Source organism: Natator depressus, chromosome 20, assembly GCF_965152275.1.
Source record: "Natator depressus isolate rNatDep1 chromosome 20, rNatDep2.hap1, whole genome shotgun sequence".
NCBI lineage: Eukaryota > Metazoa > Chordata > Testudines > Cheloniidae > Natator > Natator depressus.
Genome location: NC_134253.1, coordinates 16,676,706 through 16,694,136, shown reverse-complemented (window position 1 = coordinate 16,694,136; position 17,431 = coordinate 16,676,706). Strand labels below are relative to the sequence as shown.

At 44.5% G+C, this 17,431-nt stretch overlaps 1 pseudogene; it reads left to right on the top strand.

The window, feature by feature from the left end:
- The first annotated feature begins 645 nt into the window (after positions 1–645).
- Positions 646–16,738, top strand: LOC141975305 (gametocyte-specific factor 1-like; annotated as a pseudogene).
- Positions 16,739–17,431: the final 693 nt, after the last annotated feature.

Genomic DNA, 17,431 nt, shown 5'->3' with positions numbered 1-17,431 from the left:
TGACAAAAATCTGTGGATTTTAGCATCTTGGAGGAAACCTTTTCTCTGTGGAGCACAAGAATACGTGCCCTACATTATACGTGGGCCCCCAAGAATAAGCTTGTATCCTATGCCTGCACAGCGTAGTTGTAAAGTCTACCACTTGCTGTAGTGCAGTTGATCTTTGACACTTAATAGCTGTGATGGATAAATTGAAATGACTTTAAAGTTATTTCCAGTGCCTGGAAGTTGAAGCTAGAAAAATGCAGAATGGAAATAAGGTTTATTTTTAACAGTGAGGATAACTAACCACTGGAAAAATTACCAACTGTTGTAGATTCTCCATCAAATTTTCGAAAGACATCCAATTTTGATTTCAAAAAGATCTGCTCTAGGTCAAATGGGAATTAATTCCTGGCAGTCCTATGCCTTGTGTTCTACAGAAGGTCAGCCTAGATCAGTAGTTTTCAACTTTTTTTCATTTGAGGACTCCTAAAAAATTTTGAATGGAGGAGCAGGACCCCTTTGGAAATCCTAGACATAATCTGTGAACCCCCAGGGGTCTGCCAGTGGCAGGTTAAAAACCACTCCTAGATTATCATAATTCTCTTCTGGCCTTAGAAATCTGTGAATCTCCTCATTTTTCGTCTGTAGGGTTGATATTTTTAGGAGGAGAGTGACACTCAGAGACTGGCTCAAAGCGTCCTCCAACAAAGCTTCAGTTCTTTCAGCATCAGTCAAATGGATTTAGAAGGCAACTATGGTAAGTGTTTCTTTGCTGGCTTCTAATATTCATGCAGGGAACTGGCCTAGATGACCTCTCGAGGTCCCTTCCAGTCCTGCAATTCTCTGTTTCTATTCATGGTTCCTGCAAAGATACAGTGAGAGATCACTTCGATCTTTGAAAGTATCTTAAACTTGGTTAAAGGAGGGAGTGGAGTAACTTTCCGCTATAGGCATTAAGTTTGGTGAATATATGCTTCTGTGTATTAGAGCAGCAGTTCACAACTTCTTTCATTCTGGGACCCAAAACCAGGTGCAGCGGTGGTCTTGCAATTCAAAACCACACAAACGTTAGAGGCAATAAAGGATGATGTGGGTCAATATCACAGCAAGAAACAATACCTAGGTTTTTCAAGGTGGGTGTGAGACCGGCTGGGTAATATGTAGTTGTTGGGTCGGGGCCTGGGTGTTCTGAGACAAATGCTTCTAGGCAGTGTATTGGGTGCAGATACTCTACATCATGCCCCAACCTTTGTGAGCCAGGAAGGCTGGAGTGGGGGCGTAACTCAGCTGTGTGTGGTTCGTTTTATTAATTTAGTGTATGCAATCCGGCCAAGCCGCAGCGTTCTTATCAGTGATGTTCAAGGCATGAAGAGCTCCAGGAAGTTGCCATTTTGCAGTCCTCCACAGTGTGCATCATGGTTTGTGAGTTCCCACACTGACCTAGTGGACTATGTCCCCCAGCTGCAGCATGTCTGTGGTGTGGAGAAATGGATGATCCAACTAGCAGATCAAATTTGCTGTGTGGGGTACAAACTGGTTATAAAGCTACAGTCATGTCTTGTGCAGCCAGGGCCTAAATCAATTTCCTGGGGATCATCCCAGTGAAGTGACGGTTCTTATTAAGGCCCTGTCCTTGCCATAATTCATAATAGACTTTATTCCCAGTGGCTGGCTCCAAAATGCGTTTTGCTACAGACGCAACATGGTTAATATCCTGTTAGTACTAGGGCTGTCAAGCAATTGAAAAATGTAATCGCGCACTTAAAAATAATAGAATACCATTTAAACATTTGTGGATGTTTTCTACATTTTCAAATATATTTATTTCAATTACAACACAGAATACAGAGTGTACAGTGCTCACTTATATTTATTTTTCATTACAAATATTTATACTGTACAAAAAAACAAAAGAAATAGTGTTTTTCACTTGACCTAATACAAGTAATATAGTGCAATCTCTTTATCATGAAAGTTGAACTCGCAAATGTAGAATTATGTACAAAAAAATTGTTTTGTTTGAGAATGCAATGTAAAACTTTAGAGCCTACAAGTACACTCAGTCTTGCTTCTTGTTCAGCCAATTGCTAAGACAAACAAGTTTGTTTACATTTGCAGGAGAAAATGTGTCCACGCTGATGAGTTCTGCTCAATAACGATCCAAAGCAGTGTGGCCCACACATGTTCACTTTCATCATCTGAGTTAGATGCCACCAGCAGAAGGCTGATTTTTCTCTTTTGGTGGTTTAGATCTGTAGTTTCCACATTGGAGTATTGCTCTTTTAAGACTTCTGAAAGCATGCTCCACACCTCGTCCCTCTCAGATTTTGGAAGGCACTTCAGATTCTTAAACCTTGGGTCGAGTATTGTAGCTATCTTTAGAAATCTCAGATTGGTACCTTCTTTGTGTTTGGTCATATGTGCAGTGAAAGTGTTCTTAAAATGAACATCATTTGCTGGGTATTCATCTGCGACTGCTATAACAGAAAATCTGTGGCAGCATGCGGGTGAAACAGTGCAGGGGGCGCACCGCTCTCCCCCAAGGAATTCAGTCACATGTTATTTAACCCATTATTTTTTTAACAAGTGTCATCCTCATGGAAGCATGTCCTCTGGAACAGTGGCCGAGGCATGAAGGGGCATACGAATGTTCAGCACCTCTGGCATGTAAACACCTTGCAATGCCGGCTACAAAAGTGCCATACAAACGCCTGTTCTCACTTTCAGGTGACATTGTGAATAAGAAGTGGGCAGCATATCTCCCATAAATGTCAACAGACTTGTTTCTCTCAGTGACTGACTGAACAAGAGGTAGGAGTGAGGAGACTTGTAAGGTCTAAAGTTTTACATTGGGTTTGTTTTTGGGTGCAGTTATGTAACAGAAAAATCTATATTTGTAAGTTGCACTTTCACAATAAAGAGATTGCACGTCAGTACTTGTATGAGGTGAATTGAAAAATGAGATTTCTTTTGTTTATCATTTTTACAGTGCAAATATTTGTAATAAATAGAATAGAGTGAGCACTGTACATTTTGTATTCTGTGTTGTAATTGAAATCAATATATTTGAAAATGTGGAATACACCCGAAAATGTTTAATACACACACACAATAGAATACCAATTGAAATGTAACTGTGCGATTCATTTTTTTTTTTAATTTTTTTTGAGTTAATCGCGTGAGTTAACTGTGATTAATCGACAGCCCTAATTAGTACCATGGTCAGGTAAGGGTGCTGCCCTCTCCAGAGGCCTAGCCAGGTATATGGTGTTGGTTTGAGGCATTGGGGACTTTTTTCCCCCCATAGTAGTAGTTCATGGATGCACGGGCTTGGTGCTCTGGAACCATTGAATGAAGTTCAGGGCTTGTCTACGCTTCCGCTTAAGTTGATGTAACTTGTGTCAGTCACGGATATGAAAAAGCCACCCCCCTGAGCTGTCCGCACCGGCACTAAGTCAGTGGGACACACTCTCATTCTGTCATAGCTTCCACCTTTCACTGAGGTGGAGTAATTATGCTGACAGGAAAGCGCTCTCTGGTCTTCATAGTGCGTTTACACTACTGCCCTACATTAGCGCAGCTGCAGTGAGTCTGGTGAAGACTAGCCCCCAGACCAGGACCCTCTTGCAGTGTGACTGCCCCTTGGGGCACACTCTCACTAGGACAAGCCTCCTGGGCTTCAGCTCCTCCTTGGTCTGACCTCGGAGCATTCAGCATCCCTGTCGCACACCATAAGCTCCCTGCAGTGAGCCACCTGAATAGGACACCTGGGGAAACCTTACACGCCCTCCAAAGGGGCCATGCACCCCCGACTTCAGCAGTCAGGAGTGACTCTCAGCCAGCGGTGTAAAACAGAAGGGTTTATTAGTCGTCTGGAACACAGCATAGAGCAGAATCTATTTAGCACAGAAAGCAGGAAGTTACAGCAAAGTTCAACTTGAGGAGCCCCAGAGCCATGGGTCTCTCCTCCTGAGTCCCAAACCAGGAGTCTGACCAGCCTCCAGCAGCCCACCTACAGTCACACCCAGTTGCCCCTCCTCCATCTTGTATGCTGTTCCCCAGGCAAACCGGTCACCTGGCCTCCACCTCCCTTTGTTCTCCAATTCCTCCAACTGGCTCGTGCAGAGGATGGGGCCCAGCAATCAGTTGCCAGGATACAACTATTGTCTGGGCCCAGGGAGCTAGACGGCACTTGCACCTTCCCTCTCGGGGTATCTGCAAAGGTCCCACACCCTTATCCCCCCACCTAGATACTTGTGCAACGCATAGGGAAAACTGAGGCGCGCACAGTATTCATACAAACACTAGGACACTTTCCACTTCGTCACAAGTAGCCATTTGTCCTAAGTACCTGTGTCAGTCTTTCTCAATGGCCTGTCCCTCAGATCTCCCTGACACTGTTTAGAAAGGCTGCAAGCTTTGGATTCACCAAGGGCAAGTCATGCCTGACCAACCTGATTGCCTTCCGTGATGAGATAACTGGTTCTGTGGATATGGGGAAAGCAGTGCATGTGATATATCTTGACTTTAGCAAAACTTTTGATACGGTCTCCCACAGTATTCTTGCCAGCAAGTTAAAGTAGCGTGGATTGGATGAATGGACTATAAGGTGGATAGAAAGCTGGCTAGATTGTCGGGCTCAACGGGTAGTGATCAATGGCTCCATGTCTAGTTGGCAGTTGGTATCATTCGGAGTGCCCCAGGGGTCAGTCCTGGGGCTGGTTTTGTTCAACATCTTTATTAATGATCTGGATGATGGGATTAATTGCATCCTCAGCAAGTTTGCAGATGACACTAAACTGGGAGGAGAAGTAGATACGCTGGAAGGTAGGGAAGGGTCCAGAGTGACCTAGACAAATTGGAGGATTGGGCCAAGAGAAACCTGATAAGGTTCAACAAGGACAAGTGCAGAACTCTGCACTTGGGAAGGAAGGAAGGAAATCCCATGCACTGCTACAGTGTAGAAAAGGACCTGAGGATTAGAGTGGATGAGAAGCTGGATATGAGTCAGCAGTGTGCCCTTGTTGTCAAGAAGGCCAATGGTATATTGGGCTGTATTAGTAGGAGCATTGCCAGCAGATCGAGGGAAGTGGTTATTCCCCTCCATTTGGCACTGGTGAGGCCACACCTGGAGCGTTGCGTCCAGTTTTGGTCCCCCCACTACAGAAGGGATGTGGACAAATTGGAGGGAGTCCAGCGGAGGGCAACAAAAATTATTAAGGAGCTGGGACACATGACTTACAAGGAGAGGCTGAGGGAACTGGGGTTATTTAGTCTGCAGAAGTGAAGAGTGAGGGGGAATTTGATAGCAGTCTTTAACTACCTGAAGGGGGGTTCCAAAGAGGATAGAGCAAAGCTGTTTTCAGTGGTGGCAGATGACAGAACAAGAAGCAATGGTCTCAAGTTGCAGTGAGGGAGGTCTAGGTTGGATATTAGGAAACACTATTTCACTAGGAGGGTGGTGAAGCACTGGAATGGGTTACCTAGGGAGATGGTGGAAACTCCATCCTTAGAGGTTTTCAAGGCCCAGCTTGAGAAAGCCTTGGCTTGGATGATTTAGTTGGTGTTGGTCTTGCTTTGAGCAGGGGGTTGGACTAGATGACCTCCTGAGGTCCCTTCCAACCCTGATATTCTATGATTCTAAGCTGGTCCCTGGTATCAAAAAGGTTGAAAAACACTGATCTTTGTAATCAGTCTGCCCCGTCCCCCTTACTTCCAGCTATCTAGAAAACCTCCCACAGTCCATTGGCCCATGTTCCTTTCTGTGCATGCCCTCTGTACTCTGATACAAACGTGGATAAATAGCATGGAAGGTGTGAGGGGAGACACATTTGTGATGGCAAGAAAGCTGCTGCATGGACACAAACTGAATCCTGAAGAAGAGGTCTATGTATGCTTGAAAGCTTGTGTGTCTCACTATCAGAAGTTGGTCCTCCCCTACCTTGTCCCTTCTGTGTAACTGTTAAGTGATTAAGGTGATTCATGCCTGTCTCTGGGTCATAGTATGGACTAGGAGGGAACATTTTCAAAAAGTGCCTGTGACTTAGGCCCTCACTATGTTCAGTGAGTGTTGGGCTCTTAAGCACCTGCCAACCTCTGCACTTTACAGGGCCAAGTGCACTGTAGTGCAAATTGCATCCTTTACTCCAGACATGTTTGTTTCAGTTTGATTTTTTTCTTAATCCAGCAGAGATGGCCTTGGAGTCTGAAGGTAAATGCAAAAGGATTTACTTCAGAATGCCGTGCTTCTGCCAATCCTTAGCATGTCACTACTGTACAACTAGCTAATTTGGTAGCTTCAAGGGTTTTTATAGTAATGTTTATTTCCAGCTCACTGTTCTGCATAAGTATAGTCATTAATATGTACTGGCCACTCTGCACTACTGATTGCGCTTTCCTCATTTTTAATTGAATATTCCACTCACCCAAAATCCGAAGTGAATTTGGTTGGGTACACACAGCGAGTGCCAACTTAGCAGTTTAGCATTTTTGTCTCGGCTATTAAAAATTGATGGCTTAACCCCGTTAGAGGGCAGCTCCAGTACCTAGTATGCTTCCACTCTTGTTAATTGTGTTGATGATGAACTTAAATCTTGTTTTACAGAATGTTTTTTCTTTTGTCTTTTTATTCCTTCTCTTCCAGTTGATGCTTTGGATCCAGAGAGGTTAATACAATGTCCCTATGATAATGATCATCAAATCAGGGCCTGTCGGTTTCCCTATCATCTTATAAAGTGCAGGAAGGTAGGATGGGATGTTAAGGTCTCTAATGCACTTGGGAAATCATATTTTTGCAAATGCTAATGCATGGTGAGCTCAGTATGCTGTGCTGCCTTTTGCTAGAAGGATGCATTCACTTGCTATTAGGCTGGAAGAAGCCGTCTTTATTTCATATTTATATCGCTCCTCCATTTACCACTTCGTAAAAGCATCCAGTTCATATTTAGTAATGCCCTTCGGATCAGTGCATTTACCCTGAAGAAAGGCGAAACAGGTTCTTCAGAATACCTAGCTCAGTGATGGGATCCTATTCTCTTCCAACAGTTCACTCATGGGACCAGGGTATTTACTTCCCACTCAGGCCATGGAGCAAATGCAGCCAGTGTTATATGGATGCCTTCTGGCTGGCCAAAGCAGAAGTGATCTGATGTTGCAGTTAATTCTTTACTTTGCAATCAGAGCAGGAGAGCTGCTAAGCCATCTTTTTTTTTATATTGCTAATAACTCTATTCAGTGTACATCTGTCTGCAAGTCCCTCTTCGCAGTCTTCTATCCTGGGCGAGAATGCTGTATATTTAAGAGGAGAATCTGCTCCTTTCTTTTGTCCTCTCAGTCTAGTATCTTATTTTAAGCTCTCCAGTGCTAGTGTATATCAGTTGTACTGGTATAAGCGCACTTATACCGGTATAACTGCATCCACGTGTAAAGATGATGTCCTGGTCTGATTGTATTGGTTAGGAATCACACCCCTAGCCAACATAGCTCTAGTAATATAAAAGCCATGCAGAGCAAGCCTGAGCAGTGGGTTCTTCCTCTTTGTATTCTTGCTCTTTTCTAAGGGTAAAGGCTCTTCATTCAGTGGGGGCCAGTAGTGCTCTTTTATGTCCACACTAGTTTACCTATACTGGCAAAATGCTCCCAATATAGATGTGGCCTCAGCTGGAACATTGAGTAACTTCCCTCCTGTTTCAGGAGGGTTAAATTAACTGCAAAGACTTAAGCTCTAGCGCAGGCAGAGACTTATCATAGAATATCGGGGTTGGAAGGGACCTCAGGAGGTCATTTAGACCAACCCCCTGCTCAAAGCAGGACCAATCCCCAACTAAATCATCCCAGCCAGGGCTTTGTCAAGCCTGATCTTAAAAACTTCTAAGGAAGGAGATTCCACCACCTCCCTAGGTAACCCATTCCAGTGCTTCGCCACCTTCCTAGTGAAAAAGTTTTTCCTAATATCCAACCTAAACCTCCCCCACTGCGACTTGAGACCATTACTCCTCGTTCGGTCATCTGGTACCACTGAGAACAGTCTATATCCATCCTCTTTGGAACCCCCTTTCAGGTATTGGAAAGCAGCTATCAAATCCCCCCCTCCTTCTTCTCTTCTGCAGACTAAACGATCCCTGTTCCCTCAGTTTCTCCTCATAAGTCATGTGTTCCAGTCCCCTAATCATTCTTGTTGCCCTCCGCTGGACGTTTTCCAATTTTTTCACATCCTTCTTGTAGAGTGGGGCCCAAAACTGGACACAGTACTCCAGATGAGGCATCGCCAATGTCGAGTAGAGGGCAACGATCACGTCCCTAGCTCTGCTGGCAATACCCCTACTTATACATCCCAAAATGCCATTGGCCTTCTTGGCAACAATGGCACACTGTTGACTCATATCCAGCTTCTCGTCCACTGTCACCCCTAGATCCTTTTCTATAGAACTGTTGCCGAGCCATTCGGTCCCTAGTCTGTAGCGGTGCATGGGATTCTTCGCTCCGAAGTGCAGGACTCTGCACTTGTCCCTGTTGAACCTCATCAGATTTCTTTTGGCACAATCCTGCAACTTGTCTAGGTCCCTCTGTATTCTATCCCTACCCTCCAGTGTATCTACCTCTCCTCCCAGTTTAGTGTCATCTGCAAACTTGCTGAGGGTGCAATCCACGCCATCCTCCAGATTATTTATGAAGACATTGAACAAAACCGGCCCCAGGACCGACCCTTGGGGCACTCCACTTGATACCGGCTGCCAGCTAGACATGGAGCCATTGATCGCTACCCGTTGAGCCCGACAATCTAACCAGCTTTCTATCCACCTTATAGTTCATTCATCCAGTCCATACTTCTTTAACTTGCTGGCAAGAATACTGTGGGAGACCATGTCAAAAGCTTTGCTAAAGTCAAGGAATAACACGTCCACTGCTTTCCTTTCATCCACAGAACCAGTTTTCTCGTCATAGAAGGCAATTAGATTAGTCAGGCATGACTTGCCCTGGGTGACTCCATGCTGACTGTTCCTGATCACTTTCCTCTCCTCTAAGTGCTTCGGAATTGATTCCTTGAGGACCTGCTCCATGATTTTTCCAGGGACTGAGGTGAGGCTGACTGGCCTGTAGTTCCCTGGATCCTCCTTCTTTCCTTTTTTTAAGATGGGCACTACATTAGCCTTTTTCCAGTCATCCGGGACCTCCCCCGATCACCATGAGTTTTCAAAGAGAATGGCCAGTGGCTCTGCAGTCGTATCCGCCAATTCCTTTAGGACTCTCGGATGCAGCACATCCAGCCCCATGGACTTGTGCTCGCCCAGCTTTTCTAAATAGTCCCGAACCACTTCTTTCTCCACAGAGGGCTGGTCACCTCCTCCGCACGCTGTGCTGCCCAGTGCAGTAGTCTGGGAGCTGACCTTGTTCGTGAAGACAGAGGCAAAAAAAGTACATTAGCTTTTTCCACATCCTCTGTCACTAGGTTGCCTCCATCATTCACACTTTCCTTGACTTTCTTCTTGTTCTCTAGTTTGTCGCTTACTTAATTTAAAAATAAAGTGGCTGAATTATTTAGGGTTTCAAAGCACTTACTCCCCAGGTCGGCTTCTTAGGGCAATTTCATCTGTGCATTGAACCATGCCAGTGCTGACACTGCAACAGTTTCACTGTGCTTGTTCTGGGGCTGATCTTCAGTCAGATAAATTCAGGGCGTAGTTTAAATGTAAAAATAAACAAACATAGGCTGTAGCATAAAGGATGCGTATGCTTTGCTGTTTTTCCACTGCTTTTGTGCTCAGGACCTGAATGAACTAAGTTTGACTTTCCTTGTTTTAATTTTTTCAACCTATTTCAGGATGCAGATTGCACAAACCCTTCACTAGTGATTAGAAAACACAAGGGTTTGGGTGAATTCAGTGAGATAGCACATGCTTTTTCTGTTTCTCTAGAACCACCCTGAAATTGCAAAGCAGCTAGCCACATGCCCCTTTAATGCCCGCCATCAGGTTCCCCGAGCTGAGATCAGCCATCATATATCAAGCTGTGATGACAAAAGCTGCATTGAGGAAGACATTGGTGAGAAAATAGTAGACTCCTTTGGCTCTGTAAACTCACTTTGGGAACTCTTGGGCTAACGGAGTTCTAACGTAACTTTTGCTGTTAATGTTAGATTGTTTTAATGCTCTATTATTCCATAAGCAACCCTTTACCCGTAGTGCTTCATGATCCTGAAGCAGCAGGAGTCCTTGAAGGCTTGAGTTTCATTCATTCTGTGTCCATGGAAATTCTCCTAAGCATCTGAGAGGCAACTGGCTTGCATTACATGTGTTATCTGCCAGAGATTTTAGCATTAAAATGGGAACTGTGCATTATGCCATAAACTGTGTGTGTTGAATGAGATCTAGTTGGGAATCTGGATGGCTTAGAGAGGAAAGATAGTGGCCATGAGAGAGGTGGGTCTCCAGTGCAGATCTGACCTGATCGTGACCGAAAATCTTTATAGCCTGTCTAGTGGCATATGTGAAATAAATTGGTCTCAGTCCAGTTCTTAATGGACAAGTGTCTAGATCATAACAATCCTCCCTTCTGTTACATCCTACTTGACTGTCTTAGCAGAAAAGCCATGACTGAGCCAGGGAGGCTGAATAACTTTCCCAACAGGAGTTAGGTTCCTCCAGTTCAGAGTGGGGCAAGTTGGGGAGGGGACTATGGAGAAGCTTCCCTACCACTGCCCATGCTGTCTGCTCTGTGATGAGGAGTTCACTATCCAGGTCTGTCAGCCCAGCACCTAAATCACTTGGTTATGTGGGTCGTGTTCCAGTTCTTCCCCCCACTGATATCTATATGGCTATCACTACACTGGAAAACGTACCTATTCTCTGGCAAATGTAGAGTTGTACTGAAGATAGCAATGATGTGCATGTTAATGTAGACAGGGCTTAGAGCATGACAGTAGTGAAAAAACCCTGAGAAGATTTTTGTGACATGACAGTAGAAACACACCTGAACCCTCTCCCAATTCGTATGTTGGAGCAGCTGCGCCATTGCTGAAAGATGTGTGCAGAATTGTTTAGCTTTAGAAAAGGCCTAAAACAGGCATTGGCAAATGGGGGCCACATCCACCCTGCCAGATCATTTGATTTGGCTTGCCAAACATTCGGTGTTGTAGCAAACCTTTCTGAGTTAGACAATATATAGCCTCTTAAGGTATGACCCACCAAAGGGTTCTCATGGATTTTGTATCCCTTTGCTACCTTCAAGATGCCCATCCCTGGCCTCAAGAGTTTTGCTCCTAAGACTAGGGGAGTACCTGATCAGCTTCCAGTGTATGCTGCTCCTCTCCAAGGCCTAGAGCTATTCTACAGCTAGGTCAAAAAATGATTAATGTACCTAAAATAGGATTTTATTTTATCCAAAAAGATTTTCTCACTAAGACTCTTCTTTGCTTTAAGTGAGTCACTCAAATAACTGCCAGGGAGAGAAGATGAACATTGTCAGCATGTGGCAGCCGCCCCCATGTGACGAAGATTGGGATAGAGGTAAGGAAGTAGGTTGAGGACACGGGCTGTCAGCGCCTGCTATTCCCTTCTTCTTGTCCCCAAAGAAGTCACATGGACTAGGAGAGAGAGGTCCCATAGATCCTTCTGCACAGATCATGTGTTGGGACACCCAATTATACTGTCCCTGAACAAATTAAGTTCTCCTGCTTCACAGGCTCTTCCACATGCCTTCTATTCTTTACAGAACTTCTGTTGTTTTCCATATAGTCTGTTGCACCATCTGTGCTTTGATGAAAATGGAAATTGATGATAACCTTTACACTTTATATTTCTCAGTTAAATGTCTGCTCTGCTGTCACTTATGCCAAGCTGTAGAAAATTCTCATTCCGTTTTGTAAACCTAGCAGCGTCTCTGTCGTATTTCTTATTTGATGTTGCTATGACGCTTGCAGAAGTTACTCGGTACTGAGCCACAGTGATGTCTGTTTCCTTTTGGCAGATCTACAGGAGCAATCAAATTCTACTTTCGTTTGGGGCACGTTCAGTAGTGACGTAAACAACAGGTAGCAAAAGGTGTATTTCTTGTGACAGTGCTTTCCATAAATGATGTGCTTTCAGACTACTTTGAACTCATGCTGCTGTGTTGTTGGGAAGATGCAATTTACTTTATGAATCCTATTTTTGGGGTGATGGTGGGGGCGTTCCCACTGGCATGACTCAACAGTCCTGTGCCCCTGGGTCAATGTTTCCTGTCTCCTTTTAGTGGCAGATCCATATGAGAGTATAAGAACATACTGTTGCTACCAGATAATGGTTACTCCTCTAGTTCTACTGTAGTACTCTTAGTGCTGATGGTCCTGGGTTCAATCCCCACTGGTTCTGTATTTGTGGGGGGGGGGTATTAAACACTAAACTGTTACGCTGGGCTTGATAGAAATGCAGACTGATGTCAGCTGTTTAAGCCTAAAACTTCTGACAGCTAATCTAATCTCTCATGGCCTGAGTCAGAAATAATCATTTTGTTGTTTGTGTAATCACAATGTGGGATTGGAAAATGAAGCATAATGTGTCTGGTCATTATCTCTGTCTCACCCCTGAACACCCAAATCATTGTACTGTGCCTTACCTGTCTAATCAGAGGTCATCAACATATGAACTTCTACAGCCTGTAACAGTGACATAGAATTGTAGGGTTGAAGGGACCTCGAGGTCCTCTAGTCCAGTCCCATGCACTCATGGCAGGACTAAGTATTATCTAGACCAGTGGTTTTCAAACTGCGGGTCGTGACCCAGAACTGGGTTGCGGAATGAAGGGCACTGGGTCGCAGCGGCTCTCGTCAGCACTGCTGACTGTTAAAAGTCCCGTCGGTGGTGCTGCCCAGCTAAGGCAGGCTAGTCCCTAGCTGTTCCGACACTGCACTGTGCCCTGGAAGTGGCCAGCAGCAGGTCCAGCTCCTAGGTGGAGGGTGAGCCCCAGGGCTCCATGCGCTGCCCCCGCCCCGAGCACAGGCTCTGCACTCCCATTGGCCAGTTCCCGGCCAGTGGGAGCTGGGTGGGGCAATGCCTGTGGGCGAGAGCCATGCGGAGCTACTTGCACCCCTGCGCCTAGGAGCCAGACATGCTGCTGGCCGCTTCCGGGGTGCAGTGTTGTCCGCGGTGCCAGGAAAGGCAGGAAGCCTGCCTCTGCACCCCAGCTGCACCGCTGACCAGGAGCCTCCCGAGATAACACCACACCCCTGCCCCAGCTCTGAACCCCCCAAACCCAGAGCCCCCTCCTGCAGCCCCAGCCCAGAGCCCTGACCCCCTCCCACACTCTGAGCCCCTCATTCCTGGCCGCAGCCCACACCCCAGACTCCTCATCCCCAGCTCCTTTGGATCGCGGGCATCAACAATTTTTTTTCAACTGGGTCACCAGAAAAAAAGTTTGAAAACCACTGATCTAGACCATCCCTCACAGCTGTCTGTCTAACTTGCTCTTAAAAATCTCCAGTGATGGAGATTCTGCAGCCTCCCTAAGCAATTTATTCCAGTGCTCAACCACTTGGACAAAAGGAAAAACTTCCTGTCAAACCTAAACCGCCCTTGCTGAAATTTAAGCCCATTGTTTCTTGTCCTATTCTCAGTGGTTAAAGAGAACAGTTTTTCTCCCTTTTCCTTGTAGCAACCTTTTCTCTACTTGAAAACCGTTATGTCCCTCCTCAGTCTTCTCTTCTCCAGGCTAAACAAACCCAATTTTTTTCAATCTTCCCCCATAGGTCATGTTTTCTAGACCTTTAATCAGTTTTGTTGCTCTTCTCTGAACTTCCTTCAATTTGTCCACATCTTTCCTGAAATGTGGCACCAATCATTGGACACAATACTCCAGATGACATTTAATCAGCATGGAGTAGAGCAGAAGAATTACTTCTCATGTCTTGCTTACAACACTTCTGCTAATGCATCTCAGAATGATGTTGACTCCTATTTAGCTTGTGATCCAGTATGACCCTCAGATCCTTTTCTTCAGTACTCCATCCTAGGCAGTCATTTCCCATTTTGTATGTGTGCAACTGATAGTGGAGTACTCTGAATTTGTTCTTATTGAATTTCATCCTGTGACGGGTTCCCCCAGGGGTGCCACCTGGGACTAGGGTTCCACTGACTCACCAGCCTGGGCTCCCTCTCAGCACTGTGCTGCTGTGACAGGCTATAGACTGCTCCTGGACCTACACTCCCAGCAGCATTCACACAGGCAGGGACACACCCAGCTGCAGTTTCATGCAGGCTTTGGACAGCCACTGCATGATCCAGCAATAGAGAGGCTACAGCCAAAATAACCCCCAGTCTGGGACCCCAGAGCTGTACCATCCCGCCCTGATCAAAACCCCAATCAGTATGAATTTATTACCCAGTTCGCCATTCCTTCAATGTGGAGAGGACAATGCATACTTGTGTTAACCAGGCTGAGATTTTTCCCCAGACGCTTTGGTCACAGGCATACCAGTTTAGATAAAGCAAAAAAGTTTAACTACAAAAGAGAGATTATAAATGATAGAAAACAGACCAAAGCAGATTACCTCGTAAATAAACAGAACTGCAAACTATAAGCCGAAAATACTAGAAAGATTGGATATGAATTAACAAATTCTCACCCTGGCTGATGATAGTCAGGCTTGCAGATTCTTAAGGGACAAGCTGCATTTGTTTTGCAGCTTGGGATCTCCTACCCTGTTCCAAGACTTTTTCTTTTAGAGCTTCTCTCTGTTGAGTTGTGGGGAAGTGAAGAACAACCAATGATGTCACTCCTTGCCTTATATAGCTTTTTCATATGGCAGGAGCTCTGTTTCAAACTTGGTTCCCAGACCAGTTTGTGGAAAAATTCAGGTACCCCAAATGGAGTCCAGAAGCATGGTCTGGTCACGTGCCCTTGCAGAGTCATAGCAGCCATAACTTACAGAGTGGCCTTCCACAGGAAGGCTAAGCTATTCCACAGTCCATTGTCTTTGTTGATGAGCCATTAGCACTGTTTGGCTTCTTCACTGTTGTACCTGAAAGGCTGGCTGTGGGTGTTTTCCAGAGTAAGCCCCTTTGAAATACAGATACCTAGTCAATATTCATAACTTCAAATACAAAAATGATACATGCATACAAATAGGATAATCATATTCAGCAAATCATAATTTTTCCAATGACACCTTACATGACCGATCTTGTACAAAACATCATAATTATGCCATAATCAATGATCCTAATAATAACACTATGATGAATACGGAGTGTTACACATCCTATTTACTTCAGACCATTTCTCCAGTTTGTCCAGATCATTTTGAATTTTAATCCTATCCCCCAAAGTACTTGTAACCCCTTGCAGCTTGGTATTGTCTGCAAACTTTATAAATGTGCTCTCTATGCCATTATCTAAATTGCTGATGAAGATACTGAACAGAAGCGGACCCAGAACTGATCCCTGTGGGACCCCACTCAATATGCCCTTCCAGCTTGACTGTGAGCCACCTACTCTCTGGGAACGATATTCCAACCAGTTATTCACCCACCTTGTAGGAGCTCCATCTAGGTTGTATTTCCCTAGTTTGTTTATGAGGAGGTCATGCGAGACCATATCAAAAGCCTTATTAAACTTAAGATACACCACATCTACCATTACCCTCCCCCATCCACAAGGCTTGTTACACTGTCAAAGAAAGCTATTAGGTTGGTTTTGCCACGATTTGTTCTTGGCAAATCCATGCTGACTGTTCCTTATCGCCTTATTATTTTCTAGGATTCGGCAATTTGATTGCTTAATTATTTGCTCCATTATCTTCTCGGGTACTGATGTTAAGCTGACTGGTCTGTAATTCCCCAAGTTGTCCTTATTCCCCTTTTTATAGATTTGGCGCTATATTTGCCCCTTTTCCAGTCCTCTGGAATCTCCTGTCTTCCATGACTTTTCAAAGATAATTGCTTATGGCTCAGATATCTCCTCAGACAGCACCTTGAATATTTTAGGATGTATTTCATCAGGCCCTGCTGACTTGAAGACATCTAACTTGTCTAAGTAATTTTTAACTTGTTCTTTCCCTATTTTAGCCTCTGATCCTATCTCATTTTCACTGGCATTCACTGTTAGACGTCTGCATGAAGTCTGCATGTATAGAGATGACTAGGGCATGTGTGCTGAGATGCCATTTACAGTTGAGGGCAGTGCAATACTGATGATCAAGCTTTAACTCTGGTTTTTCTTGCTGTCTTTGGCTTATTTCTTTCTTGTCTGGATGACTGATTCTGGGGATTTTAGTCAAAGTAGATGGCATCAACATGTTGCACACTTTTCTCTAGCCTTTGCGAGGAGAAGTAACTGTTCTGATTGCATGAAGGTTTGTTTAAATTAACATACTCTGTTGTCTTCAGTTTTAGAAAAATACTTGAATATTTATAGTAAAAGGTACTTGGCTAAAAGAAGTACACATGTGTAGGATAATTCGTATTTGATCTCTTTCAGCCCTGGGTCCAGCGTAATAATGGAACAAAAGAATAACCTAACGTCAGGCATGAGAGCACCCAAGTCCTTGCCATATAGCCTATCCTGGAAAAGCAGTAAGTACAATGGCTGGTGGTCTCCTCATGCTGTAAGCTGGGACCTACATGTTAGCTCAAAGTGGAACGGGATAACTTTTCTCTGTATTTTTATTCCGTGTGTCAGCATTCTCCTCCATAAACTGAAATGCTTTTATTACCACCATCAGCAAGTGGAGATGGAGAGCTCTGTAACACAGTCCTCCCTAGAAGCAGCTGCATTTCTGTAGTGGATGGAGTGTCTTCTGTATCCAGGTTTTATTTTGCTGTAGGTGGCATTGTGTCAAAGGTTGTCAGGCTCCATGTATTGCCCCCATTACTGTAGCATCTGACATTTAAATTGTTCACCGCTCTTGGTTGAACAAAAGTCGAGGCTTACAAACAGGGCTGAGTTTGGCACAGTGGAGCTCAGCACAGTTGTAGCTCTTCGGGTTCAGCTGCTACTGAAGTCAGTGGACGCTGTACACGTGTGCAGCAGCTGTAGCATTTGGTTGGTTTTGCAAAACTTGATTGAAATCTCAGAGCTAGGGTGTGTCTATCCAGGAAAACCTACCAGTGTTACTTCCAAGGGGATGTAATCTAAACGAAAAAGGCCATTGTTTGGAATAAGTGTTCACGTAGGAAGTCACCCACTTAGTGGTGTAGTAATGTGTATTCCTTAGGGAATTCTGCACTAAAAAATTAAACATTCTGCACACAATCTTTTAAAATTCTGTATATTTTATTTGTCAAAATAATAATATAATCACACCAGTTTCAATTATTTTGGTATCTTCTTTCAAACTACCTGTCAGCCAGTATGTCTGTAACAATACAGACAGCAAAAAAGATTCCCCCAGGAGTAGAGAGTCAAAGAAACTCCTACAGCAACCCAGTTCCTGTTTCTCTGTTATGCTTTTGTTGGGCACCTCTCTGAGTGTGTC